General features: G+C 48.7%; 1 long non-coding RNA gene across 2 annotated transcripts in view; it reads right to left on the reverse strand.

Annotated features, from left to right (window-relative positions):
• LOC125156586 (uncharacterized) overlaps positions 1 to 26580 on the reverse strand; it is a 132785-nt gene that overhangs the window by 6319 nt on the left and 99886 nt on the right. Inside the window, exon 4 of one of the 2 annotated variants that reach the window (XR_007148689.1) lies at positions 25280 to 25911. The exons of the other annotated variant lie outside the window; for it this stretch is intronic. This is a non-coding gene — a long non-coding RNA (uncharacterized LOC125156586). Of the gene's footprint in view, positions 1 to 25279; positions 25912 to 26580 lie in introns of those variants that run through there. 2 annotated transcript variants of the gene reach the window in all.

Below are 26580 nucleotides of genomic sequence, written 5' to 3' on the forward strand. Positions count from 1 at the left end.
TCCATCGCACGTGGGCAAATTTCCAACCTTCAGGAACCCGTTCAATGGTCTCGTTTTCTTATGGTGGCCTGAGGAAGAGTGTGGCTGGCAACCCAAAGAGTCTCACCAACACACTTGGGCGAGAAGGGCATTCAAGCCCCGGGCACTGGCACTAAATTCCTTAAAAGTTTAAGCAGATAAGTAGCCAGTGACATTGGTGTGACCTCTGAAAATGTACACAAAATTGTACCTCTGGTAGGACGACCTAGAGAAATTGGCAGCTTCCCCCAAACCTAGAAGACCTTCGTGCAACAAGTGTAAAAGAAACCCTATAGGCCATTAGTGCATTCAACTCTCCAACCTACACTGAAGTGACCGGGTTTTTTTTCGAATTAAACAAAAACAAAACATGCAAGTGAAAAGTTCAAATCTCTTAAGAAGGAGAAACGTGTTTGCCCAGGGTTTCATTAACAGCTGCCCTGTAGACCTTCCAGTCACATTCCTCGTCTCTTGGGGACAGGGCTGCAGTGAGATGCAGTCGAATATACCTACGTTTCAAAAATCGGACACACTCGGTTGTGTGACACTGGGTGGCAATTGTTTTCGTCCCACTTTCAGGAGGCTGGCTTCCCTTGGCATTTTGCTCTCCCCACCCTTCCAGTCTTGCAATCCCCGCTGGCAGCCAGGAGGCTGCTAACTCCCTGGCAGCCAGGAGGGTACGAGGGAGGACACGTGACCTTGGGCAGCCAAGCAGAGGACCCAGTTCACCGGAGCACCGTTTTGGGCCTAGGAGCAAACACGTAACTTAAGCAAAGTTCATCAGAGTCATTCCTTAGGGTTGCCCAGAGTCAAACCTTTGGGTTGGAACTGGAAGAAATGAGGCCTAGCTTTTCAGGTCACAAAACTGGTAATATATGAAACGAGGTTTTCTAGTAGGTGACTTCCCTCCATAAGGGAGGGGATAGTTGGAGAAGGAGAGAAGAACAATCAGGGCGTGAGCAAATTATCTTGCTGGAGTCCCTAAAGTATGGGGCCACTATCAGATGCACTTTTAGGCATCATCATGCACAGAATTGTGTTTCTCCTGTTCCCTCAATACCTCTCTATGAAGTGCGGAACTTTACCTCTATATGTCCACAGGTGTTCTGCTTCAGGTAGACAGAGGATAGGTAGAGCCGTAGATATAGAGATATAGATAGTACAGATATGTGTTCTCCTCTGTATAAATGGGAAAGGGTAGATATAGAAGACTATGGGTTGACCAGATAGTTTCAGGAGATGGAAGCTGAACCAAGAATAAGAAGGAGCGAAAGAGGGAACGAAATCCTGCCATTTGTAGCAATGTGGATGGAACTGGAGTTCCAATTCTAGTTCCACAATACTGGACAGTGTCATGCTAAGTGAAATAAGTCAGGCAGAGAAAGACAGACACCATATGTTTTCACTCATATGTGGATCCTGAGAAACTTAACTGAAGACCATGGGGAAGGCGGGGGGGTGGGGGATATTACAGAGAGGGAAGGAGGCAAACCAGAAGAGAGTCTTAAATACTGAGAACAAACTGAGGGCTGATGGTGGGTGGGGGAGAGGGGAAAGTGGGTGATAGGCATCGAGGAGGGCACCTGTTGGGAGGAGCCCTGGGTGTTGTATGGAAACCAATTTGACAATAAATTATATTTAATATAGAAAAAAAAAAGACGGACTGATCATCCAGGCTGGTGGTCAAACACAAAGCCTGGGTAGAAAGCAGATTCCAAAAAGTGTTACAAGATAATGCATTGGCCTAAAGTATCCAGAGGAAGGCTGACTGTGCACACGGAGGGTGCTTTCTCCAGAAAGATAAGCCTTGGAAGAATGAGTCCAGTGGCCATGAAATGGAAGGAAGAACTAACTGGAGCAGGATACCCGGTGACTAGGACTTGATGGTCACGGGAGGTAACAGGGGAGGAGGTAGAGAAGAGAAGGAGAACGGGAGGAAGACTTCTTTTTGCACCGCTGGGCCTCAGGTTCTGGAGGTGCATGACTGGAGGTCATCCGTCCGCCCGACTTGCAGCATCCGTCCGCCCGACTTGAATCGACCAGCGCGAGTTCAAGTCAGGCGAGACCACAGTAGACTTCTCAACCATCCCAGCTTATTTGAACTGAAACTCCGTGACCTGTAAGGACCAGATTTTGAATCCCAGCACCCTATTTTCCATATGCGTGACCTTGAACAAGTCAATGCAGCTATTCGTCTGCATCAGGGCAACAATCAGACCCGAGAGCACTCTGGTGAAGAGTGAAGACACCATACGTAGCCCAGGCCAGGCACAGAGCTAGCCAACAGGGACCACTGGTTCCCTTCTTCGAGAGCTGTGCCTTTCCCACTGGGCTGAATGTTTCAGAAGGCAAGGACAATGCCTTAGTCACTTGCCACTCACATTTTCTGCTCATAGTAAGTGCCAAATCATTTTGAGTTGTTCATGATGACACGGGGCGCAAAAAGCAACCGCCTAAGAATAGAGGACAGGACAGTAAGAGGAACCGTAAAAAGGCGTTTTTAAAAAAATGTACTTATTTATTTTGAGGGAAAGAGAGAGTGGGCATGAGTGGGGGAGGGGCAGAGAGAGGGAGAGAGAATCCTAAGCGGGCCCCGTGCTGTCAGCACGGAGCTCAATGTGTGGCTCGAACCCACAAACCGGGAGATCATGATCAATGCGTGGCTTGAACCCACAAACCGGGAGATTTCAAGCTGAAATCAAGCATTGGACGCTTAACCGTCTGAGCCACGCAGGTGTCCCAAAAGGCATTTGGGATTTAGGCAAAGGATTTAGGCCATTAGATCGCCATCAAGTTTGAGGAGGGGAAAAAAGATGTCAACCAGTTTCAAGGGTATCTACGTATCCCCAAACTCATCTAGTTGTACACGTGAAATATGTACCACCTCAGTCATTTTTCAAAAATCCTACATCTTTGCCTTACAACAAACACACACACACACAAATACATAAGCATAACAAAAGCCCTAAATAAGAAAACGAGCAAAAATAGAAGTATAATCATGACAAGTGTGTATTTTTCGATACACTCCTACCAGAACTGTAGGAGAACTGAGCAAAGCTGCGGATGTGATTCTGTCATTTTTTTCGTGGTGCTTTATAGGGCACAGAGCACGGTCTCAGATGTCAGTGGGTTTGTCCCTCGCAAAGAAAAATAAAGTAAAAATAAAAGACGGGGGATGCCGGCCGGCTCTTGATTTCAGCTCAGGTCATGATCCCAGGCATGCCGAGCCAGGCATCGAGCCTGCTTAAGATTTTCTCTCTCTCTCCCTCTGTCTCTCCCTCACTGCCTCTCTTGTGCATCATGCACCCTCTCTCTAAAATAAAGTCAGGCAATAATCAAAGATGGGGGCACCTGGGTGGCTCAGTTAGTTGGGCTTCCTTCCGCCTTCAGCTCAGGTCATGATCTCGCTGGTCAGAGTTCAAGCCCCGCGTCGGGCTCTGTGCTGACAACTCAGAGCCTGGAGCCTGCTTCAGATTCTGTGTCTCACTCTCTCTCTGCACCCTCCCCCCCACTGCTCACACTCTGTCTCTGTCTCTGCCTCTGTCCCTCTCAAAAATAAATAGATAAATAAACATTAAAATTTTAAAAAAATTAATAAAAGATGGGTGAGAGCAGGGATGTTTAGTCTATACCAAGGTTATCAAAGTTTACTTCTCATTCGTTATAAAATTAAAACATGTTTAACCACCCCAAGTTTCTATACTTCTCAAAAACATCGGGGCGCCTGGGTGGCTCAGTCGGTTGGGCGTCCGACTTCGGCTCAGGTCACGATCTCGCGGTCCGTGAGTTCGAGCCCCGCGTCGGGCTCTGTGTTGACAGTTCAGAGCCTGGAGCCTGCTTCAGATTCTGTGTCTCCCTCTCTCCCTGCCCCTCCCCCGTTCATGCTCTGTCTCTCTCTGTCTCAAAAATAAATAAACATTAAAAAAAATTTCAAAAACATCAAATGTACTCTTAGATATTAACCATTTCTCTGTCGCTGGATACTGGTTGTTTCCAAATGTTTACTGTCACACGTGACTCTTTGATACAAATACATGGGCGGAAGAGCTGTTTTCCACTTTTTTCTTTTAGGTTATTAAACGTTTACATCGTCTCCAGAAGGGCTGTGCCCTTTCCTACTCACGTGTACAGATCCCCTGCCTAGAAGGATCACGGGTCAGTAGGACCCGCTCCAAATTCGTTTTCCTGGCTCACCTCAAGCATCGCCTGGCCCATACTTCGAGGCTCAGTAGTGTGATGCTCCCATATCCCCCTCCCCGGTCCCCCAGACCTGATGCTACCATAGTTCTTGTTGTAATGTAGGTTATTTATTTGACTAGAAGCTCTCTGAAAGACCAGTCGAATCAATGCCGTCGTATTTCTCGCGTGTGCTAATCTCAATGGAAGTGAAAGGACTTCCAAGCTGGAATGCACCACAACAATGTTAAGGGCGTCTTCTGTATCCTGAAAGAGCCCCAGTGCAGCCAGGGCGGTGGGGAGCACCAGCCAGCATAGCATTCCCCGTGCCTCTCTTGGGCCGACAAGCCAACCTTTTTCTGGGTCATAGCGAAGAATGGAAGGAAGAAGCGGCCGGCCATATATTGTTTGTCATAGCAAGCCATGCTGACTCGATACATTTTTTTTTTTAATGTGTATTTACTTTTGAGAGAGAGACAGAGAGAGACAGGGTGTGAGCGGGGGGAGGGGCAGAGAGAGAGGGAGACAGAATCGGAAGCAGGCTCCAGGCTCTGAGCTGTCAGCACAGAGCCCGACGCGGGACTCGGACTTGAGGAGCGGGAGATCATGACCTGAGCCCAAGCGGGAGGCTCAACCGACTGAGCCAGCCAGGCGCCCCTGTGCTGACTAGGCTATCGCAAGTATCAGGGTACAGAGATGTATAAAGCTCAGAGCCTGCCCTCCAAGATCTAGAGCCTGATGGGCAGAAGGTGGCTTGCTGAAAAACCTTTGACAAGTGGCAGGTGGGCGGGGTGCGGGAAGCCCCGTTTCACAGCAACTGCCAGTGTCTGGGGGAGAACACACTTACCAGGGCTGATCGCATTATTCGATTTTCATTCGCTCTCAACCCGCGCTTGGATGCCATCTCAACTGTCCTGGAACAGCCCCCGGGATCAGCGTGTGCGTTGGACTTTTGCTTACATCAGCCCCGGGACTAAAAGCCGTATGTTTCAGAGCAGTTAGAGAAAAGTCTCTGAACAGAAAACTTCAAACGTCGAGCCAGAGGCTGTTTTTTGTAACACTGATGAAATTTCATCTTCAGGGTTCTTTGCTCACACGTGCTCCTTCTAAATATATGTATCTTTGCATAGCTAATTTTGTATTTCGAATTTTGTATGCTGGTTTGTTTTTTTTGTTTGTTTTGTTTTCTGTTTTTTTTTAAAGAGACCAGCCTAAACTGTATCAGCTTGAGACGCTCTCCCTGTTTGATCTTGTCAGTGTTTCTTTTTTTTTCCTTTAGGGCCCACAGCAGACTGTAAAGTACCTTAGCCACTGTTCTTTCCCGTGAAACACCGGATCTTGCTCAAACAGGGACTCTGGCTCCGTAGGTGAGGGCGCGGGGCCTGAGACCTCGTTTCTAACAAGCCCCAAGCGATGCCAATGCCCGCGTGGACCACACGTTATTGTAGCAAGTTCTTCCAACAGGGTCTACACAGAATCACCCCGTAGGTCCAACAGAGTTTTTCCTTGGACAGACACCCTGTGTGAGCTTACTACCTCTCTTGCCGCTGCGTGTGGCTAACTACCAGCGTTGTGTTCCATCCTGCCTCGTGCTAACCCTGTCTTGACCGCCTTCCAACCCAACCGGATCAGATTCCCAGGTTCCCTCTTCCGTGGAGGCCACTTGGTTAGAGTCAGACCTGATACTAAATCATGACTGGGTCAGGGCGCTTGGGTGAAAACAACAGATCTCATTTCACACGGTGAAAGCAGAGAAGAACCGATTATAGGGCACAAAGTACCTCACAGAAGTCCTAGGCGGTGAGCATAGATGTATTCTAACAGGAACAACGAAGCCAGGGGACATTTACGATTTCTCTTCTGGAGACCCTGCAGTTCAGCTGTCTGCCGCTCAGGGTTCATGATGCTAGAGACCAGAAGGCAAGTCAGTCCTCAGATCCTGGAGAACCGAACACGCTTAACCACTGCGCGTGTCAAAAGCTGCAATTTCCCTGCCTCGGCTGACACCTCAACTGGTCCGGTACAGAAGCTGGGCAGCACAGGAGCCCCAAAATGTAGCGTTTTGCTTCCTACACGGGAAGAGAGGCTCGAAAGGGATTTGAGTGGATGTTGAATGGGCCAGTCTGCAGAAGCTGACGGAACCAGTATTCTAGAATAAAAGAATGGATGTAGTCTGATTTCCTTTGTTCACTCGTGGCCCCTGATCTCCATGATAACATCACCTGACACGGGCCTTCGACTTACTCCGCGCTCACTCTGGCTCTACCCCCACGTGACTATTCATCTCTAAACTCCATCACCCACAGACGACGGTGTCCGGGTCCCTTTAGTTCAAACTCTCGGGAGAGAGAAAGGGTTTCCCCTGGCCAGTAAGTCCGTTCTTCCTGGGTCACGTGTCGATCTCACCTTTGCTATTACAGAGGTGGAAATGGTAAAAATCCCATATCCTCAACCTGCCTTTTCTCCTGGGAAGGGGAATTTCCGAAAGAAAAGGACTTTGAAGTACCAAAGTTACCCTGGAGGCTGTCAGCTATGATATCTGAGCTCAGTTTTAAAGGAGGATTAGAGATTCTCAGAATGGACAAAGGAGAAGACCTTTAGAGGCCCCGCAGACAGGCACAAAGGCACAGAGCCTTGAACTAGCTCATCAAGCATTTTATGATGAACCGGGTCTTTTTTTTCCCCCCCCACTGAATTCCAAATATCTTTGCTAATATTTGCCTTTCCCAAAACTTGCAAAGCAAATATTGGCTCTCTTTCCACAGCGTACACTGAACTTAAAAAAAAAAAAAAAAAAAAAAAGGTAACTCTTATCTCTACCTTGTTCCCTTCATCTTTCTACTTCTTCATAAGCCTCTGACAATTCGGAGGCACATTCTATAACCTCATTAAGAGTTTCTCCATTAGGGGCGCCTGGCTGGCTCGGGGGGTGGGTCGTGCAACTCTTGATCTTGGGATCATGAGTCCGAGCCCCATACTGGGGGTAGAGTTTACCTATAAAAATAAAAAAATAAAATAAGAGAAGGTTTAAAAAAAAAGTGTCTCCATCTATAACATGGGGACCCCTGAACCTACTTCTAGGTTATCGTGAGAAGCAAATCGAATGAGGCATGTGAAAATACACATTGAACCCTAACACTCCTGCATCGACGGCAGTGGTGGAAATGGTGACGGTGGCTCTAGCCCAGACTTTTCCAATGCCTCTTGACATTTCCCGGTTACTCCCTGTGTGTCCCTCAGGCAGCAAAGGATGCGAGGCAGGATGTGGCTCTAAGGAGCATCACGGCTTCCACCTGTGCTGGCTCAGCGGGTCTGCTACAAAGCTTGGCCCAGATGCCAGCGTCTTCACCTCTCAGCCCTCAGTGGGGCCTCGTGCCCACTCAGCCCTTATTCCTGGGACGGCTGCAGCTGCTCACCACAGAACAACTTAAAATACAGTCTAGGCTAAGCTGGGGCCAGCACACGTGCTTTGGGCTGCTACTGAGACTCAAGGACAGTTAAAGCTGGAAGGACCTTACATGCTCTAACCTTGCCCAAACTCCATCTTGTCCGTTCCCAGCCAACGGCACCAGCAGTTAGTTACTCAAGCCAAAACTCTGTTATCTGTCTTTCTTTGCCCATCTTGCCCATGCCCATCAGCAAGTTCTTTTAGCTCTGCCTACAAAGTATATCCCAAATATAATCACTTATTGAAAACTCCATTGCTGCCCCCTAGTTCAAGTCAAGCTGTCATCTTGCCTGCACTGTTGCAATGCCCCCCAAACTAGTCTCCGTTGACCCCCTTGCGCGGTAATCCATTCTTGGGAGAGGCTAGGGTGGCCTTCTTTTTTTTTTTTTTAATTTTTTTTGGTAACGTTTATTTATTTTTGAGACAGAGAGAGACAGAGCATGAACGGGGGAGGGGCAGAGAGAGAGGGAGACACAGAACCGGAACCAGGCTCCAGGCTCTGAGCCATCAGCCCAGAGCCCGACGCGGGCTTGAACTCACGGACTGTGAGATGGTGACCTGAGCTGAAGTCAGACGCTTAACCAACTGAGCCACCCAGGTGCCCCTAGGATGGCCTTCTTAAAACAAAACCAGCTCAGAGGGTCCTTCTGCTTAGAACTCTGCCATGGCATTCTACGGTAGTTAGGTCAAAATCCATGATCTTTTCCATGGCAGACCCTTCCTCACTTCCTGGTATCCCTCTTTTTCCTCACCTTCCAACCACATTGTCTTCTTCTGTTTCTCAAACAGGCAGAGCTCGTTACAGCCTCAGGCCTTTGCACTTTGCACTTTATTTTTTGCTCCATCTTGCACAGGGTGGGTACTCACTAGGGGTTTGGGATGGATGGATGGATAGATGGATGGATGGATGGATGGATGGATGGATGAATGGATGGATGGATGGATGAATGGGTGGATGGATGGAAAATAAAGTGATATAACCTCTATGGTTTTGTTCTCACAAATAGCACTATTTGTGGACTGGAAGCTTTGAGGAACTTGGATCAATAAAGTCAAGGGAAGTCAGAGGATTGGGGAATCCAATTTTTAACAATGTTGAGAACGAGAGGCCAGATGTCAGGCAGCTTCTCATTTGGCCTGGCAGTTATGGGGAAGATATTGAGATCTTTCCAACCAGAAACCAGAGCCTGCCCTGAAGGAAAGAATTTGTTAAAGCCAAGGTAAGTCAAGACAGGCTCGAGGGCATGGACTTTCTCCCCAAACAGCACTTCTGTTTCCTCGTAATAAACCATTAGATTGTAGCCCTGACAATGATGGAAATTCAGAGCCTCTAAGAAGCCATTATTCACCTTCCAATAAAATAAGTAGAAAACACTGATGTCATTCTCAGTTGCAGAAAGCAGATCGGAATGAAGGATCATCTTGAATTGGAGGTTTTACACTTTGCTATTTCTTTCTCTTTCCTTAAGTATCACTTATTTCAAACTAGAACATTTAATTGCCTTCTAGCAACACCTTGAGGCAGGTCACAGACCAGAGAGAACAGTCCTGGATCATAGCAATTATTGGCTCCTGCAAAACCTAACCAAGATCTCACATGTTCTCACCCCCACTCCCTCCCGCTATCTCTCCCCAAATTACAGTGAATCTTGAAGTTGATAGGAGATCTTCAGGATGGCCCCTTCAAATGGCAAAGCACCAGAGTTCTCTATTACCAAATCAACTTCCTTTTTCTCCTTTTGAGAAGCATATTCTTCTTTAACTTCTTAGAGTGGAATGAGAAATTTAGAGTGCAAAGGAAAACTGAGTAGGCTTTGAATCCCTAACTCCACTACTGTCCAGCTGTGTGACCTTGGAAGAGCTAATTTCCTTCCAAGGAATCATGTGTGGGAGAAGGAAAACAGCAGGGCTAGGAGGAAGAAATATGAGAGACCATATGTAAGGGCACATAACATGGTTCATGGCATGTAGCAGGTGCTTAAGAATATATCCTTCCTACCCTCCACCCTAATACTAAGTATTCCTTTCAAAACCCAGGCACAAGCCCAGATGTATGGTCAGGTATAGAAGAATAGGTGATAGATTATATAACTTCTCTTTGCCTTAATCTCCCTTCTGTAATAATACAACTGTCTACATAGGATTATTGTGAGCATCCAGATGAGTTATATGTGACATACTTATAACAGTGCCCAGATCGTAGCAAGTCCCTTATAAGTGTGAGTTAGGATTATAGGACAACCTCACTTTATTGAAATGCCCACCTGTTCTGTTGTCTGTCTTTCACTTGGATCATGATTATTCTTCTGTAGCCCAGTGGCCTCAGCACACACTTGGGGTAAGGTAAAGTCTTTTCTGGGTAGGGCTTAATGATGCCGGGAATAGCCAATCTAGTGATGGAAGTCAAGTTCAAAGTGGAAAGGAGCAGGAATGCCCTTTTCTCAGTAGGTCTTGGGCTTTCTTGGAACTGGATTTCAGGGAGTCTAGAAGTCTGAGCTGTGCTCCTAAATTATTATCACAAAAAATAGGTGTGGGGCAAGGATTGATGGGGCCCCAGAGTCTCAGACAAGCATGCCAAATTTTACCATTCAGGTTACCTAGCTTTGGGTTGTTCTCTGCCTGTATCCTTCTTGTTATTTTTCAGCTAGCCAGGGTAAATGGCTACTGTCTTAAATACCAGCTCCATTCTGCAGGCAGAAGTTGCTTTATTAGCTGAAGACTGAGAAAAAGTCTGAGGCTGCATCTGGGTTCACCAGGAAACACGGCCAGAATTGACTGGCATCATCAGCCAGGTGTAAAAGATCAGAGAGGGGAACACATGGGTCCACTGGCCTGGTCTTCTTTGGTCTGGGTAGTCCTGCTTCAGGGCCCTGCCTCAACCCTCCTGCAGCATCAGAAGCGAAGAAGTCGCCAAACAAAACAATTCATGTGACTCAGCCTGACCTGATAGGGGCCCATCTCTCCATCAAAGAATAGTTCTATCATGTTTTTCAAATTAATCGTCTCAACCAATGCATGACGGATCCAGTCACTAAGACAACCGGTGAAGAGTAACCGATATTCTTTCACACCACAGTCTCTGCGTGTACCTCTGCATTCAGACCAAAGTACCAGGGCAAGTGTCCCGGGAAGAACCCAGGATGTCACATTCTTGGCTTTTATGTTTTAAAGAGCCACAAGGCGGGGCTCAATCGGAGAGACGGAGCGCTCAGTAGGAGCATGCACTTCGGGCTGGCTGGCTTCAGACAGTGCTGGCCCTGCCACTGGACCCACACGTGGGCAAGTCACTTAACCTCTCCATGCCTCGATTTGTTCAGACATCAGGTGTGTAAGAACCAGAGTACTTCCCTCAGAGAGTCGTGACCATCATATTAAATACATAAAACACTTGGAATAGTGCCTAGTACATCAATGACAGCTACCGTTATTTTGGGGAATGTAAGCTAAAAGGACTTTTCCTTGCCTGCCACAACTTGACTAAAAAACATGACTGAAAAGAGGAAAAATATTCGAGAAGCTATACCAGAGCTAGATACTGACAGAATATTAGAAAGAGAGGGCCTCATCCGATCCTATCACCCTCCCCCATCTGGAGTCAGCACCAAGGATGAGCAAGGGGTTTCCAATAGAACATCTCGGAAAGACTTGTGGTCCCTTCCGGACACTTGTGCTCCCTCCCCAAGTGGGTACCCAAGAAAGGAAGTGTGTCCCCAGAGTCGATCTCCCCGTTGAGCCAGTGTGGGGCAGGACTAGGCTGGGAGAGAGCCCAAGAGCCCCCTCGGTTTTCCCACAGCCCACGGGAAGTGGAGGGAACAACCCATCCTAATCTTTCCTAGGAACCCACAAAGGGCGAAGCAGGGATGGAAGACAGAGTCCTCTGGCCTGCACGGCCCTCACACTCAGAACAAAGAGATGAGCGTCGGCCATCACCAGACCGTAGACAGTTCATCAACGCTGATTTGTGAGACTTGTGAGTCGCAACCTGGGAGGCTGGAGGCTGGCATTTGAAGGGCTGTTCCGTTTGGTTTAGTACAGTATACATCGACACTCAATGTGCAAAATGTGGCGTTCCAGCATGGGTGACTTCTACATGGTGACAACGGTCACTCACGGGAGAAGGCTCCTTCACATCTTTCTCTGCACCACTGAACGGCTGTTTCATTCTGCCCCCCCCTACCCACACCCCTTCTTTTTCATGATCTAATTTCCCAAAGGCAACAACCAGTGCCCTCCCGCCTCCCCTACAGCACTTGCTCCTGGGCTCAGAACCCTGTGCGTCTATTTCATGGGTCAGGAAGTGGCCCGGGCAAGACGTGACGCCTGTGAACAGCGTGGTCCGGGCCTCTCACATGCCTGTTCATCTCTCACCCTCCACACAGGAGATGGGACACAGGAGGGTGAGGGAAAGAAAGCTTGCCACCAACTTCGGTGTTCCCACCACCAGCTGCGTGCTCTGGAACCAATTTGTTTATCTGTGACATAAATGTATTGGACCTCATTGTAGCCAAGCTTCTTGGGAGCTCTAAGAGTCCCTGACTTATTGTCATCCACTCAGCTGCCACTTTACCTTCCCTACGCTGCCCTTGGTCTCCTCTCCCTTTGACTCCTGCTCGTCCGTGCGCTTGGCACTGGGAGTGACCCACGGCCCATCCCTGAGAAGGCATTTTGCCAAACTAGACTCAGAAGAAGAGCTCCCGCCGGCTGCTGCCACCTCCCGCCGTCTCCCGCCGTCTCCTGGTGCCAATCAGCCATGACCACGACATTTGCAGAAGGACATTTTTAGAAGGAGCCCTGTGCAGAGGGATAGGATTGCATAATCACTCCGTTTTAATGAAGGAGCGGAGGGGGGGGAGGGTGGAGAAGCAAGGAGATCTTGGCACAGACACAAGGTTTTAATGAATTGTTGAAGTCAGAACTCTCGGTGTGGAGATTCGAGACAAGACACAGGGCCTGGCAAATTTCTCATTTGCCATGGAAATACGTATGGGAGCACTGGTGCCCAAACAAGATTGTTTTGACTGAATCAACTAGACGGTTAAGTTAGACAGCTGGTCAATTCAATTGACTATTTACTTGTATGGGCTTTTTTTTTTTTTTTTTTTTTAAATCTAACTCATTTATCCACTGACTGGCTGGTTATTTTCCTAGATTGGTTGAGTAAACAAGTATATAGGTATCTTTCAAAGGTCTGTTCAAACATCCTTGTCACTCTGGTTCCAACAGTTAAAAGCAGAAGCCCGTGGAACTCTCTCCTGAAAACTCATAACACTAAGCACCTCCCTTGTCACCTATCATTTCTCCCTTGGACTATATCTCCCTTCTCAGTCCACAAGCTCCTCAACAGCAAGATCCATGCCTGATTCATATCTGTCCCCTTGACAGTGATTTTTTAATGCCAAGAACATGGTCCACATTTAATAAATGTTTATGAATGAATGAGCACATAGAAAGTACCACGTTGGCATAGTGTGAATCTCTTTAGAAAAGTCTTGGGTGCTTCTTCCTTTATTCCTGGGTAATTATTCCTTTATTCCTGGGTAATTATTCCTTTATTCAACAATAAATACTGAGAAATTACGAGGTGCCAGCTACTTTTCTAGGTACTGGGAAAACAAGCGATAGATAAGAGACAAGAGCCCCGCCCCTTGGGCTCACAGGGCACTCAACTGATTTTTTTTTTTTTTAATGTTTACTTATTTTTGACAGGGAGAGAGAGACAGAGCATGAGCGGGGAGGACCAGAGAGAGAGGGAGACACAGAATCCCAAACAGGCTCCAGGCTCCCAGCTGTCAGCACAGAGCCCGATGCGGGGCTCGAACTCATGGACCGCGAGATGGTGACCTGAGCCGAAATCCGACGCTCAACCGACCGAGCCACCCAGGCGCCCCTCAACTGATTATTCTTAAACATCAATACCCCTGAAAGGAAGGTCAGGAGGTCTCTGGGAAGACAAAGAGTGTATCACGGGGCACCGGTTTGGGATTCCAGCAAACACAAGGACTCCGATGCCTGAACTTGGGTGGCAGTACTAATGGCTACTATTTAGTAGAGGCCAGTTCTGTGTCAGGCACTGTGCCTGATGCTCCCCATGCGTGTGGCCTTTCGTCGTCAAGCTAACCATGGCAGGAGCAGGACGCCAAGGCTTGGAGAACTTGCACAACTTGCTTTTGGATTCCGTGTACAGATGAAGGAGGGAGAATTTGAGTGTCTCACAAATGTCCAAAAATGGCTTAACTCTGGGGCGCCGGGGTGGCTCAGTCGTGGTTCAAGGGTTCGAGCCCTGCGTCATCGGGCTCTGCGTTGACAGTGCGGAGACCTGCTTGGGATTCTCAGTCTCTCCCTCTCTCCCTACCCTTCCTCTGCTTATGCAGGTACACTCTCTCTTTCAAGAATAAATAAGTGAATTAAAAAAAAAACATTTAAAAAGTGGTTTAACTCTAAAACTCGGAAAGAAAAATGCTAGGTATTACTGTGGTGATTAACGGACGTTTGTAGGATTTTTATTTTTATCTTCTCTCGGTTTTCAGTTTAAAAAATTACCCTTAAGGAACATGTATTAATTTGAAAATTTAAACATAAGCATTAGAGAAAAGTTTTAGCGGTAATGTGGTGATGCTTCTGATAGGGCTCCTACAGTAAACAGCAATTTCTTTTTTTAAATTTTTTAATAGAAAAAATTTTGGTAGGATTTATTGTCAAATTGGCTCACATTCAGTGTGTAAAGTGTGCTCTTGGTTTTTGGGGTAGATTCCCGTGGTTCATCACTTACACACAACACCCAGTGCTCATCAATGGAAATCTACTTGGCAATGAGAAAGAATGAAATCATGCCATGCTGCCGCCATTTGCAGCAACGTGGATGGACCTGGAAAGTACGATGCTGAGTGAAAGAAGTCAGTCAGAGAAGACAGGTATCACATGCTTTCACTCATACGTGGATCTTGAGTAAATAGCAATTTCTAAGGAAAGTTCTGGAAATGGGTGAGTTAGTCCCTAGATTGTATGAGTTCGAACTCACCACGGGACACCAGTCCTCTGGATGTTGGACAAATGTAAGTCTCGTTTTTTTAAGTCGTATCTTGAATATTTTCCCCCAAGGAGACCAAGGACAAGAAAAGGGCTAGCCACCTACTCAGAGTGATAGAAGCAATGCAGGAATGGGGTTTAGGAAGAGAAGAAACAAAAATTAAGATTAGACCTAATTTCTGGTCCAACGTTCTAGAGAACAAGCATGGTGCCTTAGGAACAGCACAAAGTGACGCAGTCCTGGGACTCCGTTTTCTCATCTATATGATGGGAATAACAGCACCCTATTGCTTAGAATGAAAAAAGTACCTACAGTGCCTGGTCCTATTCCTGGCTCATCTTGGGCACCCCTTCTATTCTTTTATTCCAAGCCAGCGTGGACATACCTGCAATAAAGAACAATGATATTCACAACCCACTTCTCACACCTTCCTGATTCTTTTGTGGAAATGGCTTCTGGGGGTTAAAAAAAATAGGGGATGCCTGGGTGGCTCAGTGGGTTAAGTGTCTGGCTCCTGATCTCAGCTTGTCTTGATCTTAAAGTGGTTTCAAGCCCCACGTTGGGCTCCACACTGGGCGTGCAGCCTACTTTGGAGAAAGATAGGGGAGGCTTCTGGGGAAAACTGTCCCAGCACCAGAAAGATCCCATTCTTTAGAACAAAGAGAAGTGACAGCAGCACTTTCTCTTCCAAGGTAAAAATACAAGTGCCTTCAGTGTGACACATCCTGCACTCCAGACTTTGCAAAGTGGCTTTTATGAAGAATTTCCGGAAAAAAATAAATAAATAAAGCCACTCATTCCTTTGACTCTAAAAGATGAAACTTAACGGTGTTTTACAGGTTCCAAAGAGTCCCATTTCTGCTCTGGCATTCTGCCCACCTCTTTAGAAAATATAAGTGCCTGTGCAAGGTTTCGAGGAACATCTCTCCCCTAACCTCTCTGTGAGGTTCTGTGATGCTCCGTAAAAGAACAAGGCTCTCCTGTCCCAACTGGTGGAAGCAAAAAGCCCAGATATGGTAGCCGGCCTGAAAGCTGAATGATACCGGAGACACAGCTTTCTGCATCAGCAGGAAGATTTTCTCCAACGTTCTTGGCCCTGCCAGGATGATGCCTGGGAGACGCCCCGGTCCTTGGTCACCCTTACTCTCAGACACACCTCTGTCTTGTGCTTTATCTACTAAGACAACGTCCCTGCTGCAAGTTCCCCACACATTCCACATGGACGAGGGCACTGGACATTTTTCTCTTCCCCCCCCACTTTTGTTACAATCCTTCCGCCAAGGACGCTTTCTTTTTCTTCTTGGCAAACACCAGCGTGTCTTCCAAGGCCCACCTCCACCATCACCTCTTCTGTGCAGCCTTCCTCCAAACCCTCAGATCAAATGGATTAACTCCCAACTCCAGGCTCCCACGCTGCCTTTTAATCTGAAACGGCGTCTTCATTGTGCACCATTCTGTTTCGAGAAGTGAGAAGCAGGTGCAGGAGGGAATGAGGGCATTAAGGCTGCTGCTGTGGAAAGCTTTCTCTTCTCTTCACCGTCCTTCTGTACGGAAGATTCTGCCGAGATAGGCTTGGCCTTCTGCCTCTGCTCCTCCCCATAGTGGTGGAGCAAGCGTTGGAGGACAAGTCCATCGGCCCGATGTCTCAAGGAGCTGGAGGGAGCCTCACAAGCACCATGCACATTACTCTTTTGGTCTCTCCTTCTATCTCCTGGGGACCAGCAAGAAGCAGAGATCTGGGTGTCTCCTTTGGATGCTCAGATTTTCCCTCAGACGGGCTCTTCCACGGCCTAGGCTGGAGGAACCAGCAAGTTCATCTTGCCCCTTCAACTAAGCAACATTCTCCCCAACCACACGTTATCATTCAACAAGAGAGGTTTTGTTTCTCCGTCTTCCTGCCTAGTTTGCCTCATTTTGCAACTGGTTAGGAGGTCTGGTGGGAAGAGAGGACTGCTATATTTTGCAGGCTCTGGAAGAACTGCCTAGACAGGTGGGGGCTCCAGGACGCCCCAACGAACCTACGGCACGTGTCTGTTTTGTCCGCCTGCCTAGCGTTCGTCCCATGGTGTCGCACCCGCTTGTGATGGGACGCACAGGAGAGGCGACCCGAAATGAAGGCCATCAGCCCAGTTGAGAACAAGACGTAGCTGAGTAAATAGCTCTTGTGCTCCTGAGACAGGTTCATGCTGTGGGTATGAGAGACATTGGTGCACGGGTGGAAATTAAAGCAGCAGTGGGAAATCCCATTCCCCCCACAAAAGGTGCTCCAGTTCTGAGAGCATCAGGCACTTCAATCTGGAAGCTTCCTGGGGGAGCTGCGGCTTCTCTGTGACTTTTTCCATACACGCTGACCTTGCTTTCAAAACCCTGGAGGTGGTGGGCCTCCTTCTCTGGCCTCCCAAGGTACATGCATTTTCCCCCAGGCTCCTTTGTCATCCCTTCGGGTGACAGTCCCCTGATGAGATTCAAGGCCACATGCTGGACATTTTGGCCACACTCCTCAGGGAGTCACCGATTGATTTCAAGGCAATGTGGACCTGCGCGTAGGTGGCCATCTGCCCCATAATCATACCCTCCCCGCCAGAGACACAACCCACAGCCCGGTGCTCCCATGATAGTTCTGACGATTGTGCCGCGTTTCAGAGGTACGGACGCCTCAGTCGGTAACAGTCGCCTGGCGTAAGGACGATGAGTGAGGAGACAGGTTATAAGAGAAAGAGGTAGGAAGTCAGAGACTAACACTAAAGAAATAGAGGAAAGTCACCAGGGCCAAAGGAGAAATTGAAAGCATGCAGTGAATGGGAAACAATCTCACCAAATGAACCAAAACGGAGGCTCTTCCCTATGGCTCCAGAACGTTCCTGACCTGACTCCCGCCTAAAACGCCTTGCCACCCCCCCACCTCCCGTCTGTAGCATCTTCTATCTTCCCCGTTTTGAGAAGCCACAATCCTCAGCCCCGTGGCAGGTGAGACTGCCACCCTGTTCCTCCAGGGCAAAAAGAGGAAGGCGGAGCCTCTTTGTCCCACTAGCTTCACGCCCTCCCCTGCACCCCCAAGAGTCGCGAATCCAATTGGTGCCGATCAGAGCCCCAGCCATGTTTCACCGAGGGACCAACGTGCTACAAGCTGTCATTTCACCCACGGTGCAGCCGGCCTCCGGTGCTCCTTCAGTGCCTGACTCGGGGTTGCAGGAAGGGCTCCCCTTCTATCTCCATTCCCCTGAGGTGAGCCCGCCTGCTTGGGTCTTCCTTTGGGTGGACAGTGAAGGCCTGAGATTGTGCTTCTTAGTTTACAAGGTAGTCCTGCGATGCTGCAGGGAGTCGGCTGGGCGTCCCCTGCATTAGAAGATCTGCCTCTCCCCCCAGACAGGCTCCAAAGTCTGGATGTGGGGAAGACACATAGCCTACTCCGGCCCCCAGACCACATTCTCCAACACGGTTTACTGGAAAACTCGTACCGTGAGGCTTACCTTTCTTTCTTGCCGCTCTAATAAGGTATTTCTTTGACCCCCCATTTAACTCTCATGGGTTTTGACCCAGTTGGGCCACAATAGCTGGGGCATGCCACAAAACGACCGGGAGGGCTTGCTAAACCGCCGATCGCTAGCCATCACCCCCAGAGTTTCTGAATCAGCAGGGCCACGGATGGGGCCTGAGAATGAGCATTTCTAACAAGTTCCCGAATGAAGCTGCCAGTACTGATGTGGGGACCACACGCTGAAAGCCATTGGATTACATCCAGGAAAGGAGGAAAGGTAGCCAACATCTTTTCATTAATACTGACCACATTTGTAATTCCTCGTGGAATGAAATTTCCACACCCCCCCCCCCAAATTCCGGGAGGGCAGCGACTTTGTCTATCTTGTTTGCAACTGTGTCTCCGGCGCCTTGCACAAATCAGCAGCTCGGTGATGATTTGTGAATGCATTAGGCCGAGCACCTGTCCTTATTAACGGGGACACCTCGGGGCCCCTGGGTGGCTCAGCCGGTTAAGCCTCCGACTCTTGACTTCGGCTCAGGTCACGATCTCCCGGTTCGTGAGGTCAAGCCCCGCATCGGGCTCTGCGCTGACAGTGCAGGACCTGCGTGGGATCCCCTCTCTCCTCGCTCTGCCCCTCCCCCATCTGAGAATAAATAAACTTTCTAAAAAATGAGGACACCTCTATCACACAAGAACACTCAGTCCCGCCACAAGGCAGTGAAGTATTATTACATAGAACCCTCGCAGGAGGTGTGCAGGAACATACCGTAAGGCTTCAGAGAGCTCCCTCCCCAAAGCTGCAGCCTGGACATCATTGCCTCACCTTGTCCATTTGCATGAAAACATGCCTTCCGCTCAAACTGGAAGAGGAACAGAAGGAGATATTTCCTTGCTTAGCCGGTCACGTGAGGGGGTCTGAGCAGTCAGTGCCTCCCGCTTCCAGCCCTTGGTGAGAAAACAGCGCTCTGCGTTAATTGTTATTAAAGACGATGGCCATAGTGCGCCTCGTAAATTGTCTGCAGGGTTGCTAACAACCCCGAATGCCAATTGTTCATCAGTTTGTTCTGGGTCCATTGGAATGCGGCTCAAGCTGTGATGAAGGAATGGTCTCAGAAACAAATCAGATTTGGTGCAGGAAGCCACATCTATATTTCATGTGCCTGCTTCTGCAGGACTGCCTCAGTAATTGGTTTAAAAATATCCGTGACATCTGTTGATTCTTCTACTTTTAAGTGCGAATATTTATCTTTGTCTCTTTTGCAAAACATTATGCTGCAAAGTGGAGAAAGGGGAGAAAATGTTGCAGTAGCTACAGCTAAAAAGCTTTGGTCCCTCCCAGCACTCGGAGCTCAGATCGATTTGCTACTCAAGTCTGGCCTAATACAGAATCACAGCTCCCTCAGACCCTTGTGGGAATGAAACAGACGATAAATAAGGACATGGTATGACTATAAATGAGCAACTCACTCACTTGTACGTACGGCAATAATTTCCCAGTGTTGAAATGCAGGGGTTTATGATTCCAAATTTTTACATTTGTATCCCAGAACTAAGGGATCCCCAAACAAAGCCACGCCCCATCTAGCTTTCTCACTTGGGGAAGTCTTTCTGGAAAGCTTCGATTGTGCTCTGGCCAGTAACGTTAGATACAAAATGGGGATGATAGACGGAGCCAGAAGTAGAATCCAGATCTGTCCATATCTACAGTCTATGCCTGGATGCCTGACTGAATCTTGCCCATTTTCCTATCATAACATTTGACTTTTTCTAGTTCATTTCTAAAGGTGCCCATATGTCCTTTAAAATAAAATTCACAGGGAGCCTTGGTAGCTCAGTCGATTAAGCGTCCGACTCTTGGTTCCGGCTCAGGTCATGATCTCGCGGTTTGTGAGATCGAGTCCCATGTTGGGCTCTGCGCTGACAGTGTGGAGCCTGCTTGGGGTTCTCTCTCTCCCTCTCCCTCTCTCTCTCTCTCTCTCTCTCTCTGCCCCTCCCCTGCTTTCTCCCTCTCAAAATAAAGAAATAAACATTTTAAAAAGGGGTAGATTTTTTAGAGCAAGGAAGGCATACGCTGAGGGAAACAGAAAACCACATGGACGCTAGACCCCCAAGAAAGGTGGGAAGATCATAGGGTCGCAGTGTTCCCTGACTTCTGCTCTTCTCGTGTTTTCAATAACTCTATATGCCGTTAATTCCCTTTACGTAACGACTTTGTGCTTCAAGTCCCCAGAGAAGTCTCTGTTTCCGAGATGGACGGACAAGGGTTCTCTTCCCAGCCCTGCCACCACGGAGCGCTTCCCTTGAACTGGTGACTCCCCCTTCTCCATCTGTCAGATGTGGGGGGTTGGACTTGGCTGAATCTAAGTTCCCCTCCAGCTCTAACATGCCGGGAGCCGATAACAACAACAACAACAACAACAAACAAAAAAACATTCACACTAGGAAAGTATCTTCTGGCCTCTCCCTCCTCACTCCCTGACCTCAAAGCTGAGGGGGTTTCGTTTACCTTGCCAGTAGCAGCCATCACACTGAGAAACTATTTTTTACTGGTGAAATTGTATCCAGAACCAGGAAGAGGCGGATGTCAGACACACTCACGGGTGCCAGTTCATCCACCTTCCATTTCCCCTAGAAATTGACTTAACGCCCAGCAACATTTCAGTTAGTGGCTACCCATCTATTGCCTTCTCCCCAGTGAAACCCAGTAACTTTCCCTGGACTTGTCCTTAACCTACTCCAGAAAGATCTGTGCAGGCCCAGGCAGAACATCTGGGTAACTTTGAACACCGTGCATTGCTAATATTTCTTACTTTCCTTGCTGGCAGAAGGCAGCAGGCAGAGGAGAGAGACCCTGTGGCCTCCCTGAATTAGGTTGGAGTCCTGCCGTATTAGTCCGCTCAGGCTGCTGTAACAAATACCATCGACCAGGCGGGTTAAAGTATAGACATTTATTTCCCATGGTTCCAGAGGCCAGAAGGCCAAAATCAAGGTGCCAGCAGATGCGGGCTCCCGGTGAGAGCCCTCTTCTTGGCTTGACGACAGCTGCCTTCTCACTGTGTCCTCACAGGGCAAATAGCCAGTCCTGGTCATTCTTCGTCATCTAAGGACACCAATCCAATCTTGGGGGCCCACCCTCATGACCTCACGTAACTAATTACCTCCCAAGGTCCCGACCTGAAATACCATCACTCCTAAGGTTAGGGCTTCAACACTGAATTTTAGGGGGACACAAACATTCAGACCACAGCACCTGCTTTCTCCCTTCCTAGCCGGGATTCGGCTTACACCTCCTCAAGGACCTCTTCCCAGACACCTCTCTCATTCTAATGTCACAAGGCTACGTGTGTCCCATTATGTCACTTCCCACCACATCATGGGTTATCACGTGGCAGAATACACCTCGCTCCCCAATAGGGAGGATGCTCCATGAAGGTGAGAACACGTAGGTCATTCACAGCTGTAACCCGGGACCCAGTGCAAAGCAACATAAGATGAAGAAATGCAGGGTCCATGAATCTGGGACTTTGGATAATTTAATTAACGTCTCGGAGCCTCTCACTCCTTGATAACAGTCACCTTGCTCTGCTCTTATGAAGGTTAAATGCAGTTGTGCATGGAAGGGATTAGCCATTAGCTATTGTGGGGAAGGGCTTGTACTTTGAAGATGGACAGATCTGGTGTTGGTTTGCTGTTGTTTATTTTAGATGTATGTTTATTTTTTTAATTTTTTTTTTTTTTTAATTTACATCCAAGTCAGTTAACATACAGCGCAATAATGATTTCAGGAGTAGATTCCAGTGATTCATCCCCTATGTATGACACCCAGTGCTCATCCCAACAAGGGCCCTCCTTAATGCCCCTTACCCATTTAGAGTATCCCCCCCACCCCAACCCCTCCAGCAACCCTCAGTTTGTTCTCTATATTTAAGAGTCTCTTATGTTCTGTCCCCCTCCCTGTTTTGATATTATTTTTGCTTCCCTTCCCTTATGTTCATCTGTTTTCTATCTTAAATTCCAAATATGAGTGAAGTCATATGATATTTGTCTTTCTCTAATTTCGCTCAGCGTAATACACTCTAGTTCCATCCATGTTATTGTAAATGGCATTCTTTTTGAATGCCGAGTTATACTCCATTGTACATATAAACCACGTCTTCTTCTTTTTTTTAATGTTTATTTTTGAGAGAGAGAGACAGACAGACAGACAGAATGTGAGCAGGGGAGGGGCAGAGAGAGAGGGAGACACAGAATCCGAAGCAGGCTCCAGGCTCCGAGCTGTCAGCCCAGAGCCCAACGCGGGGCTCAAACTCATGGACCGCGAGATCACGACCTGAGCTGAAGTCGGACGCGTCACCGACTGAGCCACCCAGGCGCCCCACAAACCACGTCTTCTTTATCCATTCATCTGTCAGTGGACATTTGGGCTCTTCCCATATTTTGGCTATTGTCGATAGCGCTGCCATAAACATCGGGGTGCACGGGCCCCTTTGAAACAGCACAGCTGTATCCTTTGGATAAATACCTAGTAGTGCCATTGCTGGATCGTAGGGTAGTTCGATTTCTAACTTTCTGAGGAACCTCCACACTATCTTCCAGAGTGGCTGCACCAGTGTGCACTCCCACCGGCAGTGCAGGACCGATGTGGTTTTGATCCCAGCTGCCCCACTGACCAGCAGTGTGATCCCGGCGAGGTGGCTTCACCTCTCTGAGGCCTTGTTTAGTTTTTACATCAAATGGGAACATCAGGGCTGAAGTCACTGGGCTAATGTCAGTATTCAGTGGAACACCTAGGGCAGCGCCTGGTCCACAGAGGTGTGCCGAAACATGTGCTCCTGCTGATAGACACGAGGCAGGCGGGTCTGCAGGCAACCATCTTGGAAGGGATCTCGGAAGGTTCTGTTAGAGTCTCAAGGTCCAGGTGGCTCAACCTGGCTTCCTGCCTGCATGGAAACATCCACCAGCATCCCAGCTGCCCCTGTTTGCCGGCAATGTTCTTGCTTCATCACGAGGATGAAAACAAGGCACGACTGGCCTCTTTGCCTCCATCGATCCACTGCACTGCGATGCTCCCGGGACCAGCAGAGTGACTCCTGTGTCAGCACCAGTGACGGGAGTAAACCCAGCCGGAATGAAAATGTGACTAGCTCTCACACCTGCGGTGGAGGGCGCTTATTTATTTATTTTTAATTAATTTACGTTTATATAAATTATTGTTAACTTGGTTTCCATACAACACCCAGGGCCCCTCCCAACAGGTGCCCTCCTCGATGCCCATCCCCCACTTTCCCCTCTCCCCCACCCCCCCATCAGCCCTCAGTTTGGTCTCAGTATTTAAGACTCTCTTCTGGTTTGCCTCCTTCCCTCTCTGTAACTTTCCCCCCACCCCTTCCCCTCCCCCTGGTCTTCTGATTAAGTTTCTCGGGAGCCACATGTGACAAAGAGAAAAAGCTCTCGGGTACGTAAGGGAAGAAAGGAATGTGCGGGACGCCAAGATTTCCTCACATGATCTCAAAGGTCTCCTCAGTTTGGGAATTGTTTGATTCCAATAGCACCGTGCCAGGTAGTTTTAGAGGCCACTTCCTGTCCTGATTCCTGCTTTCCTTGTGCCTTCCTTACAAGAGAGACCCTCCTGCTTCAAGAAATCAACAGTCCAGCCACGGACCAAGTGCTGAACTCATGGTATTGCTTTTCTTTATGACCCTCGATCATTGGTATGGTGTTCGATTTATACCTCAAGACACAGGAGCCTGGAGAAAGGGGCAGCATGCCAGGGTCCGCAGGTGTGAAGGGGGCATTGTGGGTCCCACGTTCTTGTACCCACGATGCTAAATCCCTGCCTTGAGTATTTTGCTCAGCAGAGAAAAGCGCACGATGACAGGAGAGGGAGAATGGAACCATCCATGGAGGTAAACGGAAATGGGGAACCATGGAGACCCCGGAGAGAGGCAGAAATGTGTGTGTAACTTTCCAGCTCCCAGGTCCACGTGGCCCAACGGTACATTGTTTCCTGCATTTGACATCCATGAACTTGCCTCTCACGTCTCCTAAGACTCCCCCTTGACTTAGGCTGGCTTTAAAGACCTTTGGTTGACAAGAACATGCTAAGAACCCAAATCAGAATCACAGAGATGCACAGACATCATAGGAAGCACAGACTGTGTACCAGGCTCTGGGAATCATGAGTCATTTGGTTTGGCCGCAGTGATTTTTTTTTTAACGCTTTATTTATTTTCGAGAGAGACGCAGAGTGCGAGCAGGGGAGGGGCAGAGAGAGAGAGGGAGACACAGACTCTGAAGCAGGCTCCAGGCTCCGAGCTGTCGGCTCCGAACTCCATGTGGGGCTTGAACCCCCAAACGATGAGATCATGACCTGAGCCAAAGTCAGACGCTTAACCCACTGAGCCACCCAGGCGCCCCTGACTGAAGCGATTTTGGATTCAACAGTATCCCAGTATGCCCCCAATGGACTAGATACTTAGTTACTAAACAGACAAAAGTCTACAAAGGAACATGGATGTCCTCTCAGAGAACTTATTACTTATTCGTTTATTCCGCCACTTGTACCTGTTGCCCCAGGAGTAACAGCCTGGAAGCCAATGTTGCAGCACTCTCTGGCCGCATCTATGCAGGATCCCTTAACCTCCTTACCTGCTCAGGCCTGCTGCCTCAGGCAGGGCCCCTGCCAAGCTTGATTTACATAAGGTTCTTCTGTGTATCTATGCAATCCTGGAACTCCACCAACCCTGAGGACTGGAGCAGACCTTAGAGAGCATCCACCCATCTTCCCAATGTGCAGAAAGGCAGCTAAAGTCAAGTCAGGTAGAGTTACCGTCCCGAGGCCCACTGTTTGTGGGGGCCCTGCTGTGGATTGGCCCCAAGTCTTAAATGGAATGGATTTTCAATGGTAGAAATCCTGAATTCGTAGGAAACTTCTGCAAGCGTTTTAACTCATGCCACAAAGTGAAGAATTCACATTGTTCTTTTTTTTTTTTAATTTTTTTTTCAACGTTTATTTATTTTTGGGAGAGAGACAGAGCATGAACGGGGGAGGGGCAGGGAGAGAGGGAGACACAGAATCGGAAACAGGCTCCAGGCTCCGAGCCATCAGCCCAGAGCCCGACGCGGGGCTCGAACTCCCGGACCGCGAGATCGTGACCTGGCTGAAGTCGGACGCTCAACCGACTGCGCCACCCAGGCGCCCCTAGAATTCACATTGTTCTTGGCAGCCATGCAAATTGTAACTCTCAGCTACGTCCCACGAGGACACGACCATGGGTCAATCGCTCCATGATCCCTGAAGCTCGCTCCCAGGCCGTCATGAGCTCCGACTGCACCTCCAGTTTGGAAGGGAACAGGCTGGATGGCCAATCTCAGACTTCCCTAGTTCCAAGGAATTTTGAAACTCCTCCCTTTTCGCACACTGTCAGGTTCCCCTCTGTAGCGTCTCTGGCAGGTGGACACCCAGCCCCTGCTGGGATACCTCTGAACGTAAACAGTTTGCTGCTTCGTGAGTCACCACGGTTACCTACCAGAGAGCTCGGATGGCTTCCCGGTATGACTGCAGTTTTCCTCCCTGAATGTGACGGGGCAGTCCTGCGTCGTCCTCCAGCCGGGTCTACTCCTTCAGCTCTCTGAAGACCTTCCGGCAATTCCAGTCTTTTCCATTCCATCTCCTCCATCCACACCCCACTCCTTGACCAGATCCTCTGTGAGCACCCGCTTGCTCTTTCTAACCTCCGTCTCCACTCCTGCATTTTTCTCCAGGAAAGAAACACGGGCATCAGAACATTAGCTCTGGGTTGCCAATTAGCATCCCTAGGAGTGCAGAAAGAGCGGGTTATCATTTTGTCTTCTCAAAGTAAATTAGTACCATTTACCCTTCTCGACGTTACGGCCTTTACCTGGATCTTCTTAATTAAGGGGTCGCACCTGCAATCCTGGTTAAGGAAATCTATGTTTACTCAGGGATTTCCATGAGGACACCGTGTGGAACAGACAGAAGGCGACGGGCAGAGTGACTGAAGTCACCAGCAAGGAGAGCAGCAGTGAGGGTGGCTCCAGGAAGCAGGGGGAGAATGACTTGGTGGACACAAGGGAATGAACAGTGACCAGGGGTCTCAAGAAAGCGGACTGCGGGGGGGGGGGGGTGCTCACCATTGTTTGTGGCCCATCTGGCACCACTTCCGTCTTCCTCTGCTAACTTCTTCTGTGATCACCCCACCCAAGTGGCCAGGTGACCCCGGCTGGCCAGACACCGGGACAGAAACAGGTTGAGACCAACTAGGATGGAGACTTACATAGATCTGATTTAGAAAACACTGCAAAAAAAAAGTGGGGGTGCCTGGGTGGTTCAGTCTGGTGAGCAGCGGACTTCAGCCCAGGTTATGATCTCGTGGTCCATGAGTTCGAGCCCCACGTTGGGCTCTG

The sequence above is a fragment of the Prionailurus viverrinus genome, chromosome F2, assembly GCF_022837055.1.
Source record: "Prionailurus viverrinus isolate Anna chromosome F2, UM_Priviv_1.0, whole genome shotgun sequence".
Taxonomy (NCBI): Eukaryota; Metazoa; Chordata; class Mammalia; order Carnivora; family Felidae; genus Prionailurus; species Prionailurus viverrinus.